Below are 23983 nucleotides of genomic sequence, written 5' to 3' on the forward strand. Positions count from 1 at the left end.
GTTTTATGATTTGGACTTGCTGATAAGCCTTTCAGGATGTCACAAACCTGACTGGGCAGTGTCCCTTTAAAAGCAGAATGGCAGGTGCTGTCAAAATGGAATGCACCCCCAAAACTTGCTGTTTATTCATATCCCAGTTAAAGCTGAAACAAACAACTGAAACTAATCACGCTTGAAGTTGGGTATCGCCTTTGTGAGCTTTATGAGCCTATTTTTCTGAAATTAGAAATTGCCTGATTGAAATGTTTCTAGCTAAACTGCTTTCTACTGAAGTCATGATTTTTACAGTCAGATAAATGCCCCTTAAGCTCCATTTATGTAAGCGTCAGTGACATCCAGTGGCTAATAGGCTGATCACAAGTGCGTCTCTCCACAGTTTGAGGGGCCCATGGTAGGAAGATGGCATTGGAATCACGCTGCATTTTGATAGTGCTGTTTCTACTATCAAGAAAGTTGGTTTTATCAAATGTGGTCCTCTGATTAGGATGACTAAATATTCCACTGAACTTTGAAATAGCAATGATAGAAATGAGACTTGGAAATTGGAAATCAAAATGCACATAGGAGCTACATAGGAGAATACCATTGCTTGGAAAACATAATTAGCATCCACACTAAATCCGAAGCTTGAAACCCTGCAGGTGTTATTTAAGAATGGTTATTGGGGAGCTTATGTAACTTTCAGTTCTACAAAGGGGACTCGTAAATTATGGGGAGGCTGGTTCATTATGCAGAGTTGGATGATGTTACCATTAATATTTCAAACACATATGCTTCACAAAGTGGTCCACCTTAATTTGAAAAAAGGTATTACTTGCAATAATGTCAGCTACATAAATTTATTTGCAGACAGTCAATTCATATTGATCATAACTCGACCTTACGATGACCTTGAAGAAAGGTAGTCTGTGATGGGTATGGATATTGGGATCAATACCAAAGTGCAATCGACTACACCTAGTTACTGATAAATGAAGTAAAAAGGTACACTATTGTCAGAAACAAAGATAATAACAGCTCATTTAGTCAACTACTTGTAAAGGTTTAATATTGATACACGTAGTTTTAATGACATCCTCGGGCATTCTCAAATGGCAGAAAACAATCGGGTGCAGAGTCGCTGAGCACATTAAGCAGAAAGAATCATTATTTTCCAACTCCAAATAATAAATTCCATGATATTTATGTCAACATCGCCGAGAACTTGGGCACTCTCTAAGCCTCACGGAGATAGCTCATGATTCCAACGGCACAGGGCTGTTTTGCTTCAGTTTTCTTCTCAACGTGCCAGGTCTCGTGAAACGAAGCACCCTATTACGTGGGAACAAAGCCTCCAGGACCACACATTGTACGTTAGTACTACCCTCTCTTGCACATTTGCGGCGGAATTAGCTCGCCTATCCACAGGTATAACCAACCGTAATCATGAGGAAGAGAGCATTTGGTCTCAGCACATCTGCTCCACGTTGATGCATTCCCCTCTGCTAGGGAAAGTTAAAAGAAAGGATGTTAACAAAAATTTCCCCCAATTGTTCCTTTCTCTTTGCTGGGAATTCCACAGAGTGAGCACTTGGCAAGTTATGCAGAACCTAAGTAAATAGAGTCCATTGGCAAAATGGTAACAGGTTGTGCAGCTTAATTGGAGGAGAGAAGTTCAGGAGCCAGCCCGGTGTCTGTTGCACCCAGTTGGTAAATTGTGCCTGTGGTGAGAACAGAGTGATTTTGCAGTAAGCTCATTTTGGGTAACTAGTCAGCCTGCTACCGTGAGCCAAGAAATATGAGGATTTGGTTTCAGTGTGGTTTTTTTCTTTCTTTTTCCTTTTTTTTTTTTTTTTTAGTGTAAAATGTATTTCTTTATCTTGAGCTTTGTTTATCTTTTTGCCAGTATAATTTTAAGAAATCAGTGCCAGCCGTCTGATATTGTCTTCCTAAGGGAGGGAAATGCTAAGAGACGTTTGTGGCTATTGAAACCTGCAAACAGAAGGAAAAGGCTCTGTTAGCATAGAGTCCACTTGAATGTTTTCCCTGAATGCTTAAGCTTCTAAGTTGATCCCGGCAGTTAATCTCCTGGTCACATTTCTCAAGCCACACGCTTTTTCACACGGTCTTCCTATTTTTCGTGCCATCGTATCATTTGCTATCTCCTTTTGCCTCTCAGACTCTCATGAAGCTCTTTATTAATAAACCTGTGTTTTCAATACGGCGCTACATCAATAAACCTCCGACTGGTTCTGTTAGTCAGCATTCTGGGAAATCCTATGCTATATTGAAGAAGTGCAAATCTCCATTATTGCTTCCCATAGCACAAATAAAGAATACCCTCTTACCTCAGTGAGATCCTCTGCTAAGTTTTAAGGGCGAATGCATATGCTCACATAATCACTTTGAGGTGCTGAACTTGGTGTTTATCAGGAAGGGGGGCATCTTTGCCACTGAAGACACCCTGAAACACCTCTAATCAAATGACATGCTTATTTAAGGTGTTAAGAACCAAATTACTTCAGTTCTCTTTAGTCTTCCCTTTTCCTGAAACCTTTAACTAATCTGGTGGGACAGGTGAATTCTGGACTTCAGAATCTTCTGTTCAGCAGCTGTGTTATTTGATTTGCAGTGTGTTATTAACTGACACGAAGAAAATATCAGTAATTAGAAAGATAAGAATAGACTTGTATATACCTTTTTGGTATCAGACAGGAGTAGGACAATCTTTGTTTATGCCAACTAAAAAACTTCTGGTATTTACTACCTAAGACAAGGGTGATAATTACATTTCTGTACAACTGTAAGAGAGAGTTTGGCTAGTGAAAGGTGTGGCTTCTTTTCATTTTTATGGTTTCCCCGAGAGAAAGCACAGTGGAAGTTAGAAGAAGGGAGAGCTTATACTGCGAGGGATGGCAGCTTGGAAGAACTTCCTGAAACTGGCTTTGCCAATGAGGCTGAATTTCCTCTAAGGGTCCCTTTGAAAGTTACAAGTGCTATGTATTGGAAAAGAGGAAACCAATTTTTAGTATCGCTGAAGACGCTTTCAGTAAAACAGATTCAGGAATCCTAAGAAACATTTCAGAGTGATACCCCAGAAATCCCTGATCGCTCCGGGACTCGTCTCTTTATAGTTGGCATTTTTAGCTTACTCCGTAACAGGTTCTTTCCTATTGGGGATTCCACAAGCACTTCTGCTATGAGTTTTGGGTTGTCCTGCCTTGCCCATATCTACTGCTCTGGCTCTGGGCTCTGACAATGGGCTAAGTCACTGGGGCACAGGCCTATATCCCCCTCCAAATCAATTTTGCTGCTGACTACCTACTTTGTATTCTAATGTCATTTTCCATTAGCATATCCCCTGACAGCAGGGAGCCCTTAATGCTTGCCAGGGCTCTGTGAGTTTCCTGGCACCCAGCTGCTCTCTGCTGACTCCACCTGGGCTAAGCCACCCCTAGTTCTTCTCTGGCCTGCTAACTGGCTGATCTTGCACTTTCCTTGACCAAAATTTTGTCTTCAAGATTCCGTTTCGGTTCTGTGTGCTCCTTTACCTCTTCTCAGGATCTCTGCTGGTCCCTGGGATTCTAGGGCCTACTATAGAGACATTCCACAAGGGCTGCCTTTTGGGCAGTCTCCCATCCTCCATATTGTTTCTCAGTTCCCACCTCTTCATTAAAATTTCAATATTTTATTCAGTCAGAGTGATTGCATATGTTGGATTGCTTACTGATAAATTCCTGGTGGGTAAATGGATTATTCTACTGGATCTAAGTGACATTTACATTTTCAATAGGGATGATGAGAAGCCTCAGAGACTTTCCGAACGCTGAGAGGGTGGAGGGAAGAGATTATTTTAAGACATTGGTGGCTTTTAGTAGCAGTCCTTGAATGACACCCTAGTCCAGATCTGTGTAAGGCCGGCCATCTGTAGCATGATGTCCCAATAGATCTACACATGCCCCCATTCCGGACAGTAGCAGCAACAGAAAACAGTGGAGTGGATTGTCACTGAAGGCCATAGACAGGCATTCCAGACACGTGCCATTTGATTTAGACCCAACCTCACCAGATTCCCACTAATACCTACATTCAACAATCTCAACTAGCTAGAAGTATGCCCGGAATTGTACCTTCTGGTAATTCAATATCATTATAAGTAAATGGAGTTCCTTTGCTGGGGGCCCTTCACTCTGACAGGGACAAATCATCTTAGGTGAGAGACAGAAGATACTGAGGAGAGATAAACCCTCAATTATGTTGCTCATCCTAGCCATGCCACGGAAGTGGGAACACCCAGAAGACATGATCATTTTTCTAGGACTCAAGGCTTCAGTCTTTTGGTAACCCCGAATTCTGGAGCTGGGATCACAAATATTTTAAGACATGAAGAATTTTTTTTAAGGTAGATTTTCCATTTATCATTAAATGAAGTTGTCTTCCAGAGAAAAATGCCTTAGGTAGATTTTCTGCTAGGTACTACCTGCTGAAAAAAAATACCTTAGATGCATTTAAAAAGATTGCAAAATTGCAAAGGCAATAAAATTTTACCATATTAATTAATTTTGAATTACAGCTAAACTCTTATATAAGTGTGTATGATATTCATGGTAAGGCCAAATTAATTCTTTATGATCAGTGCTATTGCAATCAATACTAAATGAATTCATAATGATAAGATACTTAAAATAAAGAGTTACCACAAAAACAATAAAAAGACCATCATCATCCAAGCTATAGCACACTAATAAAGTATTAGCTCAATAAGCTGGTGCTATCCATGACAATCAATGGCAGATACTTAATTTATTTCTGCTTGCCCCTGTTTTGCTTTTCCTGTAAGGGCTGTGTAAAAGCGTGGTCCTTTGATTCTACTGTAAATTGTACAGCACAGAAGAAATCCAGTATTCTTTTTATTAAATAATTTTGCCGTAGCATTTCCTTTACATGTCACCTTTCTGGAAAAGAACTCAAGGCATATTATATACCAATATACATTCCAAATGAATTCCTTTTGCCTCTGTTTCCTCCCCATAAGAGATACCTAGTCTTTTTTTCTTAATCTTTTCTTCCTTTCCTTAATCTTCTTTCTCTCCCCGTCTCTCTTCCTCCATTGATGGAGATATTTGCAGGGTGTATGGGGCAGAAACTTGAAGGTGGCCATACCGGTCTCTACATTTTTACTTCTTCACTTCAGCGCTGTGAAAAGACATTGTAAGGCTGGGAAGTAGTGGCTATATCATATCTGTCCTTTACCATACTTCAAAGAATCAATCAATCATGAAATTAAGAAACAATAAAGATCTTCTGTATTTTCTCCCTTCCTCTCTCCATCCTTTTCTCTTTCCCTCCATCCCTGCTTTCCCTCCTTCTATTATAGGAACTATTTTGAGTATCTTCCATATGTCAGGTATATGCTGGGTCCTGGAAATGGAAGCAGAACAAAACAAAACAAAACAAACCATATCTTTATTTTCCAGGTTAGAGTCATGGAAAGAGTACTGGGTTGCTGTCAGATTAGGGCCAAGTCTTAGCTCTTTCACTTTATTTGCTGTTTGATCTTAGACACTACGAGAGAGACAGATTCCATATCAAATTCCCCTTTCTTGGGAACATGGAAAGCTATAGTTCCCAACAACCTTGCTTTTAAATAGGATTGTGTGACTGGTTCTGGCCAATGAAATATAGAGAGAGATTATGTGTATCACTCCTGTGTTAAGTCCAAGAAACACTCCTATGTAACTCTTCACTTCCTTCTTTCCCAACTTACAGGGTAGCCACATGTTGAGGTGACAGAGCTACAAAATGAAAACAATTCATATTGCTGAGCCTGCTGTAAAGAGGAAGCTGCCATGAAGAGGTAGCCAGCCTGTGTGACTTTGTATGTGCATAGCTTGTTTCTTTTGGAATTGCTTGTTACTGTCGCATAAGCTTGACCTATTCTAACTAAAATAGGAATCTAATTTCTCTGAGCATCTGTTTCTTTACCACAAAACAAGGACAATATATTTTTTACCTACATATAAAGTTACTGAGGAAATGAAATAAGACAGCCAACATACAACACACAAACTATTTAAATCAGAATTATGCAATGGTTGACTTAGTCTACTCTGGATCCCAGAACTAAAATTCTAACAATTTCATAAGATTCATTTGGTCCTGGCATCTGTCTATCAAAATATCAGGAGGTGTTGTTTAACAAAAGATTTTTCTTAAAAACAAAGTGCTTTGTGGAAGGTAATTCAAATACAGTCTCTGTAAAGGGAGTTGTATGTAAATCACCACTCCATCGGCTCTGATACCTGCTTGCCATTACTCTTTCTGAAGGCTGAATGATAACGTTACATACTTTTCTGGTCTGGGGCTTCATGAGTGAGTGCTACATTCTCTGTCCCATAGTTTGCACCAAGATATCTGATTTATACCTAAAAGTATTTTGTTGCTAAGCTTGGATTTTGTTGGTGCACTTATGAAACTACAGACTTTACATCCCAATGTTTTATATATCGATTTTAATGGGAAGATTTGCTCTCTTTCAATCGTCTCTATAAATTTGGGTTCTGGTTATGTTTTCTGCCCACCTACTCTGAGAGCTGGGTCATGTTCTCTCTGTTGGCTTTCTCTTCTCTATGAGAACCAAAATTTCAACCAGATACAAAATTAGATTTTAAAGTTTCTCTGTTAGAAGTATGTATGTATGCATTTATTTATTTTATATTTAAAACTTAAAACTGAGCCACTGACCAGCCTCCTACCCTACAATACCAGATACCTTTGAAATGGCATCTTGAATTGTTACTGTTGAAACTACTACAGTTTAGTTATGAGTCCTATACAAATGCAAATTTAAATCAGTATTATTATATTAAATCAGTATTATTGTGGAATTAACCTAGGATGTGTGAATTCATTCAGTCATATAGTGACTATAAAAAGTACAGTAAATGGTAGAAAGTCACTGAATGTGAAATGGGTGGATATTTTGGAAGGGATAGTTAGAAAACACCTCTTCTGAGTATGTGATGCTATTTGTCCTAAACTCAAATGGTAAGAACAGAAATATTTCATCTATTAGTTAATGTTGGCTAGGAGTTTTTTAAGGGCTTACAAAAGTATTTCAAACCTGGAAAAAATGTTATTGCCAATAATTTATGAAAAAAATACTGCAGAGGGGCACCTGACTGGTTCAGTCAGTAGAGCATGTGACTCTTGATCTCGGGGTCATGAGTTTGAGCCCCATGTTGGAGTCGAGTTTACTTAAAGGAAAAAAAAAAAGAAAAGAATACTGCAGAATTTAAATCAACAATGTTCATTTGAATGCACACAAAATGTCTATTGTTGCTAATCAACTGAAACTCAACTGTTCTTATTTTATGTACATTTTATTTAATATGAGTGTTTTTAAATATATTTGATCTGATGTACTTAGAACCCGCAAAAGTCTACTTGGATGAGAAAGAGCTAGCTGGGGGCTCCTGGGTGGCTCAGTCGGTTAAGCAGCTGCCTTCAGCTCAGGTCATGATCTCAGGGTCCTGGGGTCAAACCCCGCATCAGGCTCCTTGCTCAGTGGGGGTCTGCTTCTCCCTCTCCCTCTGCTGTTTCCCCCACTTGTCTCTCTGGCTCTCTCTCTCTCTCTGTCAAATAAATAAATAAAATATTAAAAAAAAAAAAAGAAAGAGCTGGCTGTATGAGGATCCTAGGACAGAATATTACAGGCAGAATGTCTTGAAACGGAAATGCATTTGATGTGATTGAGGAAGATAAAGAAGGATGTAGTTAGAGTATAGGGAGTGGAAGAGAGTGGTAGGAAATGAGGTTGGAATCAGACAGTGTCTAGATTTTGAAACATTTTATGGAAGGTGAGGAAAATGGAGAATGATACTTCTTAACACACCTCTTTTTCCTGATTCAGGTGTGTATGTGTGAACACGTGTGTATGAGCCCTTCTTTTCATCACATGCATTTGCCTATGAGAAGTTGGTTAAGCCAGGGATAAGGTGTGTTAGCTGTTTTCCTGTATACTCTGGCCATTCCTTTGCACACATTATTGCCCTGATGCTTCCACTGATATTCTTAAATCCACATACTCTACAGTATTTCCATGTATTTGCCATTCATGGGCCAAATGAAAGCATTCTATGGACTAACTAGCTTCATGACGGTAGGTTCTTGACTTTCAGACTGACACTCAATTATATGTGGGTTGTTTTGTTTCATCTCACCTCAACATGGCTGGTTCCCCGACGTAAGGGGGATTTTCAGTCTTGGGGAGCTCAGAAGAAGTTGGACAGCCATTGAATGCTAGAGCCAGCCACCTCTTCTTGCCTTGTCATGGGACCAATGTTTTGTTCCAGAGCTTCGGCTCCGTGCGGCTCCTCCAAATGCTGTATTAGTCACACTTGTTTTATGATACCGTCCAGCTACCACTGAATGAGAAAAATATCTTAAAATAATTGCTTTATCAGGTATGTCTCAAAACTTTCTTTGCTGCCGTTTGGGGAAGGAGGGGGGGGGCAGTTTAGTGCTTTGCCTGCCAAGCCACAGAACATCTTTGCTGCTTTCTTTTTCCCTTCAATTGTCATTGAAAATAACTAGTCATAATGCCTTTGTAAGCCCCGCCTGGCCTCAGCTATGCGTAAATCATGCTCCCAGACAGGGCCCCTTGGTTTAGAGGTCCCATTGTGGGAGTGATTTAGGTAGAGGCGGGATCATGAATAAAGAACACTCACCCTCTTCTTCAGAGGCAGGGGCGAGAGAGCCTGCGAGAGCCCTTCCCAAACATCTCTTTTCAGCACCAGTATTTGGCTAAGAGCTTTAATTTCATTAGACAAATGGGGGCTGGGTTTTTCCATGCATCTCAGCCTCCTTTTAATGTGTAAATTACATAGGATTTGCCACTCATTACAATGGTGATATGATTATTGGCCTCAAACAGACCACACTGCCCAGGCCCCCAGTGATAGGCCAGCTAAGAAGTGGCATGTGTGGGAAAAATTGGATAGCACATGTTTTCTGATCGCAAGCCCTCAAAAGAATTGAATTCAAACCAATGAGGCTCCCACTTGGTTTACTCAGAGTGTTTCATGCAAAATTGATTTCTGGGTGGATGTGACATCATGGTAGGTAATGATGTAGTTGTGGGGTGAGAGCTGCCCAGGGGCCAGAAGCAGTGGCCCAGGAGAAAGCTTTTTGGATGTGGAGGCAGAAGCCCTAGTTTGGCTCTTTGACTAAAGACAAGTCGCTCAACTCCTGTGAACCTCAGTTTCCTCATTCACAAAATGAGGATAATTATGTTTGCCTAATACCTGCAGGTTATTAGGAACATTATTTTCTGAAGCTCCGCTGTGTGTGACTATGCTAGGAAATATTGCTCACATTGTCTCATTCATTCTTTAAAATAACCCTTCAAGATAGTTCTAGCTAAGCACAATAAGGAAAGTTAAAGAAGCCAGCACAGCATCTCCCCCCAAATGCTCCATGGACATAAAGTTTTGTGGAAAAATTTACAGCTTAGAAAATGCTTTATAGTGTGTCCACTCCTTCTCAACCTGTTTTTAGGAAACCACAATGTCCATTAGCATACTAAAGGCTCCGAGAAACTTCTTATTAAAACACTTTTGTTTTGTTTTGTTTTTTTAACTGTAATTTCCTATGAGACCATCTTTTTTTCCTCTCCCACCTCAACAAATATATACATCCAATGGCTCAGGACCTAAGTCTTCCATAGAAGCAATGGCACAAGGCTGGCTATTGATTTGGGAATACAGATGTGGTAGAAAATCCACAAGTCCCTGCAAGGAGATAGTTTTTGCTGGGAAGGGGCCAGTAGGAAAAAGACACTTTTCTGGAGCAAATACCCTGTGAGTTTACAATTATGATGGTTGGCTCATCCTGGGAGAACTATGCCACCATTTGGGCACAGTGTGAAAGAAATTTATTGTCTCCCTCAAAGGAAAATGTATTCTCCAGGGATGGAATATATGATATTATTTGTACTTTCTCTCATTTACGCATTCTTTCATTCATTCATTCATTCATTCACTCTGTATGTTTTTTTAAACCCAAATATATGCCTCATCTGTGGTGTATGTTGTGCCAGAAAATTCAGACCTTTAGCCACCTTTTGTTGTCTTGGTAGATCTATAGTGATCCAAGCATAAGCACCACTACTCCATTAATGGCTTCCAACACCACCATTTTACTCATTTTACCAGCACAAATTGGCCACAATAACACTATTTTACATTTGTTTAATTTTTTGTGTTACAAAGCACATGTATTTCTCGGGAATTTTCAGAGTCCGTTCCTTAGAACACTGGGTAAGAAAGAAGATTGTAAATGTTTCTGAAAGTACAAGTATGTAAGTATATTTGTTAGGGTGCTGGGAAAGTGGTTTCATTGGACATTCTGGGTTAATAAGCAATTGGAAACGGTCTCTTTCATACAGGACATCTCAGAGCTTTGGATGTGCACTGTGATTCTCTAAGAGTATGATAAAGGCAGGGTAGCAGTGATAACATGCAACATCTTCCGGGCTATATATTTAGCCAGAGAGCTCTTTGTTCATGAGCGTTTTTTGACTACCTCTGAGGGCTCTTATAAGAAACGAAGGAGGTATGTTGGTGATACTCGTACACACAGAGTGGAGCGTCACCGCAGATGATGTCCTCTAGCAGCTGGGGGAGTCAGGGACGCCTTAGCCTTTCTACCTATTCCCCTGCAGGTGCGACTCATTTTCTAATCTAGCTGTGCTCTGGGTTGATTCCTGGGTCTTAGGTCTCTTAGTTATTCATTCCCCCTCTGGGACTAGAGGCCAACTTGCCTCCCACCCAGTCTGCAGGGCCCTGCCCCTTTCTCTCTTCTCTAGATCCTGCCAGCCAGTGGACCAGGACTGGACTATTTTTAGTATTTTCTATTTATATATATTTATTTATAAATATTATATTTAGTATTTTAGTATCCACTTCTTTGAATAACAACTCAGGCACTGCTAGATGCTGAGAACAACTTTCCCTCAGAAAATGTGCTGTCCTATCTCACTGTTTGATCAGAAATTTTAGATATTCATGCTGGCTTGGACTGGCCTTGGGCTTACTGTCTCACTGGTCTGAGCATAGAAGGCCCCAGCCCCGACCTCACCTGTTTTAGGTCACTCTACCTTGTTTACTGAGAGCTCCCAGTTTGCTATAAGGCCAGGGCTTGGTGGATTTTATCTTAGAACTGTTCTAGAACTATGTGTTATATGTGATTAAATTTATACTTGCTTTATACCAATGTCAAATGAACTCTGATCTCTAGACTACCAGGATGATTCTCTTTCTACTGTACTAGTGTAGTTGATTCTCCATTACTTTATGCCCTGTTCATTGGGAGTTTATCTCATGTACAGAAGAATTTTGCCAAAACTTTGATCATCTTATACATACTAAGTGCATAACTAAGTTGGGCCACCTTCACCAACTTTCTGTATTAGGGAGAATAAATCCTATAAAACTTATACTTTTGAGCGACTCATATTTGAAATCATGGTTCCTTCAATAAGACCTGGGCTGTAGTCATCCTAGGCTAAGCTCTGACTGCCAGACTTACTCCCAGCCAGAACAGCTTTTGAGAAAAAGTTTTCCTAAAGAAATAGACCTGACTGCCTCCAATGCCTTTAGCAATGATCCTGGGGAAAGTTTAAGGATGGATCCATGTATTTGACACCTGGAACTAAGGACTAGATGCTGGAGATTGGGTTATCCAGAGTGGTGTTTCTTACAGATCTATCTCACGTTCGTTGCCCTGACCACGCTCATGCACAGATACTAGGACCAACCGTGGTCTCTGTCTGGGTGGAGGTGGCATCTCTCCTCACCAGCAAATGTCAAAAACTGAATATTGACTTGTTAGGCTGGTGTCGGTTCAAGAACAAAGACGCCCAAGGAACAAACCTGGGGTTGGCCACATGGCAATAAAATCACTAGAGGTTGCTAGGCAGTCAGTATATGGAACATCAGGGAAAGTGACCTGTCGAATCTTAAAGAGCTCAAGTTCCAAAATATGAAGAAACCGGGTATGCGGATAAGAGGATTAAGGGATTGGGGTTTGGGTAGTTCTTTATAAAATCTGGCCGGGAGATCTTCAAATTTCATTTCTCTATCCAAATACTAAATAATGAATTAGGTTTATTTCATGCAGAAAAACGGCAACGCACATAACTGGAGGGATAGAAAAAGGAGCCCCCACTCCACTCAAAAACATGAACTTTTGATAATTTATCCATATTCTCTTAAAGTATTTGTGACAAAGGATGTATGTTTGAGAGACTGGTGAGCTGTGGTTAAAAGCCATGCAACAAAGTATTGCTAAATGACCTGCCCAGAGAGTAAGCTTATGACCTTGGACTTAACCTCTACAGAACCACGTTAAGGAGCAACAGTAACTACTGAGTTTTTTCTGAGTTGTGAGAATTGCAGTGATTGCCATTTGTCAAGCAAAGGCTTCATTCGTTGCCCTAAACGACTGATGCCATTTTATGAAGCCTTCATCAAAAGCTTTGAGGGAAATTACATTATATAAAGCAAAATATTTTCATTTCATTGTCTTTCCTGAGATCAATGAGTTTAACTTTTAATCTTACTACATTCTGAACTGCTGCAGATGGTGTAGGTGGCAAATATTACACATTTGGTAAGAAAACATCATGGATATAAATACCCTTGTCTTTTTTTCCTCAGATCAGTGGAGAGCTTTAAGAACAGGACAAATACCCATCTGTCTGGAAAATTGCCTGGAGGCAGGGTGATGGACTAGATGTCTTACTTAGATTCCTTCCAACCCTTTGATTCAGAGTTCTCCACTGCTGCCAACAGAGTTAGTTCTGGTGGGATTCGTTCAGGACTGCAGACCCTTCTGCCTATGTGCAGAGGAGATTTTTCATTGAGATCCATTAAGGACAAGCTTTCTCTCGCAATTCTATGGAAATATGCTGCTTCTGAAATGTTATCTGCTCTGCAGGCTTTCCCTGAAGGTGTGGGGCTCTAATAAATGATGGACGGATGAATGTGAATGGACTTTGGGGGAGAGGGTCAGCCTTTCAGGGGACTCAGCATCTTTGTGATTTATGTCTTTAAGGGACGTGGCAGGAAGCCCAAAGGCGTTACGTAAGCTCACCTGCCAGGTGATGGCCGATTGGGAGCATCATGGCCAACAACGTGACTCGATTGTGTACTTGCACCCACGCAGGTGCCAGGTGGTGTTACAGTGGTAGCGGAAGTCTGGGTCACAGCTAAAAAGTCTTCCTCAGTACACTTTTGTGTTTACGTATATGTCCGTACGCATTAATTTTTGTTTTTATTTAATGTTTAAAGTAAGCCATACTCTCTTTAGAAAATATTTAAGAATGCAGAAGTATGAAGACTAAAACAAAAATAATTCTCAATTCCCCAACCCAGGAAAAAAAATCACTGTCGAAAGGATGGCATAGACATTGGACATTTGTGAGCGAACATACCGAGCACTTAGAGGATTGACATATGAACCCATCCCACCATAGCGTATAAAGTGCCCCTGAAAACAGAGGAAATCGTAAGGGAAAATTTAAGTGTCCACTTCAGAGCACTAGTGATTCTTTAATTTTTCACTTGAGGAGTAATTTTTGCATTCTCTGGAGTACAAAGCTGAAACAGTTTCATGAATTGCTTTGTGTTCCTTCCCGGGCAGGGATGGGGAGAGGGAATGTGAACCCACTCACCGGGCCCCAGCTTCCACGAGAAACATCGTACCATTATTGGGCTAGACTTACTACAGGCTTTCCTCTCCGTTATCAGTGCTAGCCCCGAGTTTCTATCTCAACCCATCACCCTTTCTTTGCCTTTCAAAAAATTTAAAAAAATAATGTTTTCTTTTGAATAATTGAAATCACTTTGTAGAATGTTACTTGATTTGTAACAATAAAATCATTTTGAGAAGTGGTTGCTGGTTAGCTGCCTAATTACATTTGTACCCTATGTAAATTGATCCCTCCACACCAGAGCTGTACACTTAATATTTCAAATTCATACAACAGCAACGCAACTAATTTATATGTTTCATGGCCTTTGGGTTGCTCATGGTTAGAAATATTGCATATGCATATGATAGAACTTTATGGTTTTTCTCCGCAGACTTTCTCTAACTCTGTGTGTTGGTGTGCCTGTGTGGGCGGTGTCTATGTAGTGTCAGAATTCGTTTCCTTAACTCTCAGTGAAGCGTTTTCCCAGTTTGTTACTAGTGTCAATTATTTTATTTATTGACTTGTCTATTGTACCATGTTAGTCTTACCCACCAAAAATATATACATCGTAAGAGCAGGGATGTTTTTTTCTGTGTTGCTCATTATCATATCCCCAGGATCTAGAATAAGTTCTAGTCCAAAAACGGTGCTCAATAAACATTAGCTTATTGAACAAATCAGTGACTAAAATATTCACTGCATATACAATTTTTAATGACTGCATAGCATTTCCTAATAAAGGCATAACCAAAGTTTTGGTAACTATCCCTCTATTACTGATAATAAAACCTGTATAATTTTTTTGTTATCATAACCAATGATCCGAGGAACAAAAATTTTTTCCTCAAGGATAGATTCTAGAAGTAGAATTACTAGGTCAAACTGTAATAATTGTGTAAAGTTCTTACAGCTTAATGTATTAGCTTAGTTTCCCCCTCAGAACACTAGTATAAATTTTATACTCACAAGGATTGGATGAAAATGTACGTCTTATCACATCCTTGCTTTATGGAGTGACTTTCAACTTTTTCACTTTTGGAATTCAAGAGAATTCCATTTTTTTTTAAGATTTTATTTATTTGACAGAGAGAGCCACAGCGAGAGAGGGAACACAAGCAGGGGGAGTGGGAGAGGGAGAAGCAGGCTTCCCGCGGAGCAGGAAGTCCGATGTAGGGCTCGATCCCAGGACCCTGAGATCATGACCCGAGCCGAAGGCAGACGCTTAATGACTGAGCCACCCAGGCACCCCAAGAGAATTCCATTTTTATTATGGATATTATATTAGTCAAGATATCTCTAGTCAGTATAAGAAAAACTCCCGAATATTGACACAATAGAAGTTTTTTTTTCTCCTTGTTCGTGGTACATTCTGTTGTAGCTTGTGTGACTCTCCTGGGCAGCTGCTCTCCAAGAAGATCCTTCCCTTCCGTGTGTGTGTGTGTGTGTGTGAGAGAGAGAGAGAGAGAGAGAGAGAGACAGACAGACAGACAGACAGGGACAGAGACAGACAGAGAAGCAGAGACAGAGAAATTGGAAGATCAAGAGGTGCGTTTTATGGCCCAGCTAGAAGTCGAGTAATGTATTTCCGCCCACATTTTATTGGCCAGACAGAACTCAGTCATGTGGTCCCACTTAGATGCAAGAGGGGATGGAAACGTAGTCTTCCTAAATACCTGCTCAACAAATATATTGTGTCTTGAAACAGATTCTAAAAATACCTTCTTTCACTTTTTAGACAGCTGTAGAGTGTAGGGTGCCTGTTATTAGATCTGATGCTCTCCATTCTGCTCAAATGGTCTACACACTCCATTTCCTGTGACAGTGGCCAGGACCTTGGCCACTGGTTTTCACAAAGTAAAGTCAAGTATAGAGAACAAGCACCAGTCTTGTCAGGGATGTGCTTGCTTGCCCTGCAGTTGGGGAGAAACGCTATTCAATTTACCCACCTTTAAAGTTCGCTTTTGGTGTCCTGGAACAATTCCAACTTGGATAATTGCATTCTGCTGATCTAAAATTCCCCTGTAGCTTCCTTCGGATGAGCTAGCCTGCATTTCCCCCTCTACACGTTGTAGGGTAGTGTTGCTGGCATCCAGTGATCGCTCCATCCCACAAAGAAGCTGGTTTCATTCCACCACCAGGAAAGCGATGCCTGGGTGAATAGACAGAGCCTGCAGGTTTCTTTGGTTCCTTAAGTGCGGAAAACATACATTTAATTGATTAGTTAATTAGTGACTTGAAGCTCTAGGTGGTGGAAGAAATTAGTAATCTTTTGTTATGTTATAAATTGAACTCTAAAAATCAAAGAAAAATAAATTACCTTCTCAAGAATAGGTAGTATCTTTTGACCCAACAAATAACGCAGTACATTTTCTGTTGCTAAATACGAGATGTTTTGATATCTTGAATAATAGCTACGGAATCTACACTGGAGTATTCCCATAGCAATATGTTTACCTCTGTCCAAAACAATAAACTTTTTCTCTCATGGCTTTCAATGAACAGAATTAACATTTAGAGAATCACTCTTTTTTTTTTCTCCAAGGAATATTCATTTTACTAAGTAGTACACACCATCCCCAATTAAATGCTTGTGTCTGCTAAAATAGTAAGGGACAATATTAATTTTCATCCAGTAATAAAATATTATTGGTGGTGGGTGATTCCTTTAACAATTGAAGGTCAATTTGCAAGTAAAGTGTCTTATAACAGAGTATCAGAATAACGTACTACTCATTGGGGTGAAGAAAACAAAACAAAACAAAACGAAGAAATGGCTGTTGAGCAATTATTAAGGTTGAGCTTGAAACTTGTAGAGATCTTTTATATTTGTCTAAAAATATTTAAAAAAAAAATCCAAGCTGATTTCTGATTTACGAATTTCAAAGCTCCCACAACCAAAGGAGGGAGATTTTCTAACACTAGGGGGTTATCCTATTAAAATTCATCATGACTCTCCTTACTGAAAGAAGTAAACAAGAATCAATTTTCTTTAGTAAAGAAGTTGGCTGAGATGCAAGTTGAACTAGGACAGAATTGATGGACTCCTATGAAAGTTTACAGATACCTCAGAATCACAATTTATGATTTATAGGGGATTCTCTCCCCTTTCTTTTCCTTGGGCAGGGGGAGCGGGGGAGGTGGGGGGTGGGGGAGGAGGAAATCTGTATGAGGAAGAAAAGGAGAGGCTCCTTAGCACACACAAAAGGATTGTATAGCTTTTAATTCTGCTAAGCCACCACTACATGGAAGATGCACAGTACTGTAATTATCTGGCTAGATAGATGTAATTGTATCTATCAAGCTAAATAGAAGACTGTCAGATGACAGCCAAGATTGGATTGTCTTTTAGGGTCAGACAGAAACCTAGAGTGACCTCATTCCTCCCTTCTCACCATGCCTGTTTTCTCAGTCTTTGATGGGGACCCATTCTGCTAACCATGTGAAAACATATACAGTAACACTGCCTTTTTGCTCTATGCCAACAGCCCCCCTAGAGACCACACTCCGTTTACTTGGGCCCCGGGGATTAAGCCTGCCCAGGCCTCCCTTGTATTTGAAATGTATGATATTGATATCAGTGCTTAGGGAGAATCAGGCCTCTGCAGTGAACAGATCATGCCTGGCTCCATAAAGTCTACGTTGCATGGAGATGCATAGGCTGGGTGGAGAGGGGCCAAGTCAGGCTTCTGCTCTGGAAAGCAAGTATTAGGTCATGAATTAAAGAGTTTGTTTCCTGGCCTGGTCCTTAATATTCAGAACATTTCCATGGGCTGTATAAATAGATTTCAACTTCTGCGGAGTTTTAACGTTTGGTGTGGCAGCAAATCATTGTCACCTCTTACTTAGGTGCTAGCGGGGTATCAGCATTAATGTTTCTCTGCCGCGCTGTCTTTAAAACCAGCGCACCCCCACCCCCTTGCTCATTTATAAGCAGTTGGAATCCATTTTCATGGAGTTCCTCCAATCAGGATCAGGTCCAAACCATTTTGGTTTTTTTGAGCCTTCCATACTATATTTACTGTGTTTAGTGAAAAGCTGGATTCTCCCCGTGCTAAGTAGCAAACCCATGATGGTTGAAATATTCCACTAGTTCTGCCGCATTTATGGAAAGAGACAAAACACACAGAAGATGTAGGGTTATTAAGTGAGCTATTTCATCTCCCCATCCTGGTATGCATTTCAGTCATTCTTAAGTAACTTGCCACCACTGAGTCATGCAGGTCCTATTGTTTGTAGTCTGTGCTTCCGATGGGAACAAAGCTCTACTGAAGGCAGGTTTGCCTTGTGTCTTTTCGCGTAAAAATGCATGACACTTCTGCATATGCTGTGCGTTAAGCTTAACCAGGTTAACGCCCCTCTGCCTGGGCTTTTGGAAAAGAGTCCCGAATTGTCACATGTAAAGGGACATTTCAGTGCTGATTTTTATTTCCATGAGATTAAAAGTGAAACATGTAACCACAAAGCTGGTTTATGTCATCCCCCTGTCGGAGCCAGCAGTCATGCCAAAAATTAGATATTTGATAGGTTTGTGAGAGAAACAGATGCAGAAGGATGCCATTCCCACAATTTAGACTCCTTCTTATCTTTAAGCTAGAAAGAACATTCCAGATGAAGAAAATCTATTTTATTGGCTTTAAAAAATAGCAAAGAAAATGTAGAAATAAAAAAATGCTAATTTAAAACTGATGTCATTCTTGGGGACTTATAAACTGCAAATTGGTATTTCTAACTCAAAAAAAAAAAAAAGTCGTTCAAGACACGCTTACTCGATGTTTTCATTTGTGCTGCATTTTTACCTCAACCATGGCATTATAACTGAGGGAAAATACCCACGATATATATTCACATATAGTAGTATGAGAATATAGGCAAGAAAAAAAGTAGAGAGGAAACCATAAACCTCCAAAAGGCTAAAACCTCCAAAAAGTATTCTCTCAGCTTTTTTTGGGAAGCATTTTGTGTCCCATTCTTTTTATTTAATTCGGCCAGCTGTCTGCTAAACAAATCTAGCCAGGTGGGGCTTATAACCCATGACTAAAAAACCTACTAGCGCAGCTGTCCGGCTTGCCCGAAGGAAGAATTCCGACAAATGGCAGGAATGAAAAGATTGTTTTGTTTTCAAGAAAGTAGCTACTGTACCTTCTTCGGGTTCTGTTTGCTCAAGTTAATCCATAACTTCCTAAGGTTTTATGGTGAAATAGAAAAACAATATCACCCTCTAAAAATTTTTTAGTTTATTTTTATTATAATTAGTTTATTATGATTTTCCCTTAAATAAATGCTTTATTTTATGTTGCAACCTGGCCCTGAGTTGTCCTTTTTTTTTTCTTTTTAAGAGTTCCTGATTGCTAAATATCGTTTTTTTTTTTTCTTTTTCTTTCTTTCTTTGTTTTGTCCTTTTTTTTTTTTCCCTCTCTCTTAGGTGGGAACAAATTATTAGTGAACTGTGACTGAACTTCATTTCTAAATATCGCATAATTAAATATGGAGCTATTTAAAGGTGAAGCTTGGCACGATTTATCTGTGAGCAGAGGAACAGAACAGGCTTGTTTGCACTGCATCATCAGTCGACCTCAACTGTGAATTTCTAGTCAGCAAATGGGCGCTTCATTTGGTGCATCTGAGCAGAGGAAGACAAGAGCTGCTCTAAAAAGGATCACGTTGCCATCTGATCTACAGCTCCATTGATGACAAATCAGTGTGTAAACCACTCACTTACTTTCCCCACTTATTTGACATTTATCAATTCAATGAATCTCAAAATTTCCATCAAGCCTGCCTAAAATTCTTATTATCTCATGAAAAAGCTGCGAGAGTTACAGCTGGTCCTGGTCTTTGGTCCCAACACCTGTTCAAGAGATACGACACTCATTCAGGCTTAGGACAGGGTGTTGATCGTAGCCAGACTTTTGTCACCCTCCACGGGGAGGTACCTGGGATGCCAGCGTACTGATGCCCTTCAGAGAAGGAATGGCACATTCGGCAGGCTTTGACAGGCAAAGTAAAGCACTGGCTCTGCTGGGTAACCAGCCATGATTCGTGCACAGATTCAGAAGAGAATGAGGCTGAATGGGATGGTGAGAATTTTCTTAGCAAGGGCACATATCATTCCATAAATGGGTGAGGAGATTTGGCTAAATCTCAGCGCCCATTTGGCCAAGAGCTAGAACTAAGGGATTGGCATATTCCATTGCCTTATTTTTCCATGTATAGGGACACAAGGAAACAATGCCTGTAGTCTGAGTTGTGCAGACCAAAATGGTGTCCAGAACAAACAGGCGAAGCCAGATTACTGTTCAAGTTGCCTTTGTTTTCTTTTGTTATGTAACAAGACATGAGTAATATTGGCCTGGGTGCTCACAACCCCAAAAGAAAGCAGGCCAATCTTTCATGAGGAAATTGAAGTGCTGATGCAGAACTAACCCTCACAGCTTGTTGTTATTTAACGAAGAAGAAGTAATGGGGAATTTTTGGCAAAATTGGTATATATGCATAACAATAACGCGCCACAAAAGATTAATGACATGACTTAGCCCTCAGAGGATTTGCACATGCATTTAAGTGTCAGAAGTAAATAAATTGTGCAAAGACGCATTGACAAACCAGGTTAAAAGAAGCAAAGCATCACTTCCCTTCGGCCCTCCTTGCCACCCCCGAAGCCCCAATCAGGTGCTCTCCTCATGACAGCATCCACCTTTGTCCTGAAGTTAGGCTGCCTTTGAGCACTTGGGCTTCACTGCTTTCGGCCACCACAGAGTTACCACAGTAACTTTGTGGTTCGTCAGGAGAAAACACCAAGAAAAAAAGGCACGAATATTACGAATACAGCATCATTTGCTCTTAGTGCGCGTTCCCGATGAGAGAAAAGAACGGATATCTGTTTAAGGAAGAACACTCCAAACACGATACGTGTAAGAAGTGGTGCTTGGTAGAAAGAATTAGAGAGGAAGTCTCGTAACATTTCCTCCTTTTTCCATTCTTCCAATATGTATGCACGTGCATATGAATCTGTTTATATTTAAATTCTCTTTAAGTAAATCTTTAAATGTGGGCAAGGATTGCTCTATAATAGAGTGCAGACAAGCAAATCCGTAATACATACATTTTCTGTATTTTCTCCATTTTGAGATTGATGAATGGAGATCCAGAAGAATAAATAATTTATACTTGTGGAAATAGAAACATGTACATGTGTTAGGCAAAAATCTTAGAAATCTTCATTTCTAACTATGTGGTCAGTATAAACTGATAGTGTAAAGATGGAAAAGTTTTCTCCAATGTCATCTCCATTAACAAAATATTTATTTTTTTTTAAGATTTTATTTATTTATTTGAGAGAGAGCGAGAGCACGAGCACAAGCCAGGGGATCAGCAGGCAGATGCAGAGGGAGAAGCAGGCTCCCCACTGAGCAGGGACGCAGATGCGGGGCTCCATCCCAGGACCCTGGGATCATGACCTGAGCCGAAGGTGGACGCTTAACTGACTGAGCCACCCAGGCACCCAACAAAAATATTTACAGTGGAACCAGAGATCTTTAGTGCGAAATAAGTTTGTAGTTATAAGATGGTTTTCTCCTACAGACATTCAGATATGGTATGCCCTTTTGTACATAGCTCTTTTGTGAAACAAATGCTCATATAATAGAGCTAATCTGAAACATGGCTGTTAGGTTTGTTGTTTTATATCTACGTGGTAAGAGGGAACCAAGTATCTCTTTAGTTTTATGTCTTCTTCCTAGCATCCTAGCTTGTCCTTCCAAGACCTGTACACTAGCTTTCGCACAAATGGCTTCCCTGTTTCTGGTTCTGCATCATTACGTCAGCATTTTGCTGACTTCTAATCCTTAGGATCATGAACTGGATTTGGGTATTTAGCCTTGAAACTATTTCTCAATGGGAAAAAAAATTAACACTGAATCTTTATCGTGTGTTAAAAATAATTTCCTCATAAAGAGTGGCATGTTTTTAAAATTATTAAATCAGAACAGGCAACAAATGCAACCTATTAGTAGCATATTAAAATATAATTTTACAAATTCTAGAATTTCATAGTGGGGGAGCACAACCCAGAAGGATCTCACAAGTCTTGCATCCTCATGTTCTCATTTCGGCATCGTTTTGATTATAGCCCAGTGCACTAACAGTATTTCTGTTTCATGCAGGTGGAAGTGAGAATTTGAGGCTCATTTAGCAGTGTGAATTTTCCCAATGTATTACAGTTATAGAAACACCTGAGCTTTCAAACTTTTTGCTGATCTGCTCTGAAAGTTCAGCGTGTTTAAGCAACTGCGCTGTCAGTATATTTAACTTCCATATTTTATTCTTTTGTCTCTCTCCCTCCCTGCCTCTCTGCCTCCCTGCCTCCCTTCCTTCTCTCTTTTTTTTTTGTTTTTGCTTCCTTCTGTTCTATTTCTCTGTTCTCCCTTCTTTTCTTTCCTCTTTTTTCCTTCTCTTCAATTCCCCTTTGTCTCATTGAATTTAAAAAACCTGGCCTTTAAGCCAAGCTTTTTTTTAAATGCCCATGGATGTCCTAAATCCAACAAAGTTTTTATTTACCCACTGAGATGTGAAAAAATAAAGTTCCAGCAATGCTGCCTGTCAAAGAGCAGTCACATTATTCTAGAGAGATCGTATTTAATGATTTCATTTTCTATCAAACATGTTCCCTGTCTCGCAATAATTAAAAGAGGCTACACAGTCACCCTATTTGGGTTTAAGCCACTAACGTAATGTATAGATTGGACTTCACACAGCGATTGCTTATCGGAGTCAGGATGGAGAGACAGACCCTCTCCAGTGTACTTATGTTGTGCTATTTACAAGGTGGCCCCGGAGTTCTGGCTTACAGCACTGCTTAGATCCTGTTACAGTTAGACTTAGATCTTTCTTTTGGTGTAATAGAATTTAATGAGAAGGAAAGTGTGCTTTCAGTTTGCATTTTCAGAAGGATTTATGGGTAAACTTAAAGTATGCAAAACCACATTTACCCCCCAAAGAAGCAAAGGATTCATTCACAGAAAGAACAAAACGTTTCTACCTGAATTGAAAAGGAAGGGGTTCTTTCTAAAAAAAAACCTTTTGAGTGTATGAAATATTAAAAAAAAATTTTTTTTTCTGAAGCCAACAAATTTCCTACCTTCTGTGGAAGTCCACCTTAAGGTCGGCTACAAGTCTGGTGTGCCGGATCGTTTGCAAACCCCACTTCGGCAACCGAGAAAGGGCGGGGCTGCGTCCTGAGACATCTGTGGACCAGAGGAGCTGGCAGGGACCACAGAGCTTTCCATTGAAGTGACTGCTCCCAGCATGGCTGCAGGGACCGTCGACCTGAGCTAACTACTTCCACGTATCAACACTTGTCAGTGGTGGCCTGAGAGACCCAGAGACTGCGGGCGAGGGGAAGTACCTGCTCTCGGGAGCGCTAACCAGCCACCCCGCCCCCCTCTACCATCCAATCTTCCATATGGGGAAGAGGGAAAGGAAGCCAAGTAGGAGAAGACCATACAGTAATAAAGCAAAATGAGTGCTTAAATTATGGCACTGGCTGGCTTTGGTTATTGGTATTTAAATGTACACCGAGTTTCTAAAAATTCAGAGCAGAGATGATTATCTAACTTTAGAAGAATGTCGTTGATCTGGGTCAGTGGTTCTAAATGCACTCTTGAGGCATGAGTGCTTGTTGGGATTCTTTGGGAGGTGGTTCAGACGGAATTAGGGATTAATAATCGTTTTCAACGGATTTACTTAAAAATAAATCAGAGCAGAAGATTCAAAGTCATTCCTCCAATAATTTCATTCTCACACACTCACATTTCCATTTGCAGTCTTGAGGGAATGAGGAGTGGTGGAGGTTTAGCTAGCGTCCTGGAGATTGCACAAATCCTTAAACGTCCATGACATGAAACACTGCCCCATGCGTGAACATCATTTGCCACGTGTTTTGCGGTGGGAACAAAAGCCAAATGCCGAGATCCATTGTGTGAGGGTTTGAATTGCTAATATGTTTTTCTTTTTTAAAAGATTTTATTTATTTATTTATTTTTAAAAAGATTTTATTTATTTATTTGAGGGAGAGAGAACACAAGACAAGCAGGAGGAGGAGCAGAGGAAGAAGCAGACTCCCTGCGGAGCAGGGAGCCTGACGTGGGGCTCAATCCCAGGACCCCAGGATCATGACCTGAGCTGAAGGCCGACGCTTAACCGACTGAGCCCGGAGTTGCTAATATGTTTTATTTGTCTATACTTAGCTTC

The 23983-nt window shown here is 40.2% G+C and overlaps 1 long non-coding RNA gene across 1 annotated transcript; it reads right to left on the bottom strand.

Moving 5' to 3' along the window:
* Nucleotides 1-989: 989 nt before the first annotated feature.
* LOC118012482 lies at nucleotides 990-23055 on the bottom strand. The gene is made up of 3 exons (XR_004679724.1): nucleotides 22872-23055; nucleotides 15682-15922; nucleotides 990-1971 (listed from the first exon to the last, which is right to left on the bottom strand). It is a non-coding gene; the product is annotated as an uncharacterized LOC118012482 (long non-coding RNA).
* Nucleotides 23056-23983: the final 928 nt, after the last annotated feature.

This window comes from Mirounga leonina, unplaced genomic scaffold (genome assembly GCF_011800145.1).
Source record: "Mirounga leonina isolate KUSES-001 unplaced genomic scaffold, KU_Mleo_1.0 Mir_151, whole genome shotgun sequence".
NCBI lineage: Eukaryota > Metazoa > Chordata > Mammalia > Carnivora > Phocidae > Mirounga > Mirounga leonina.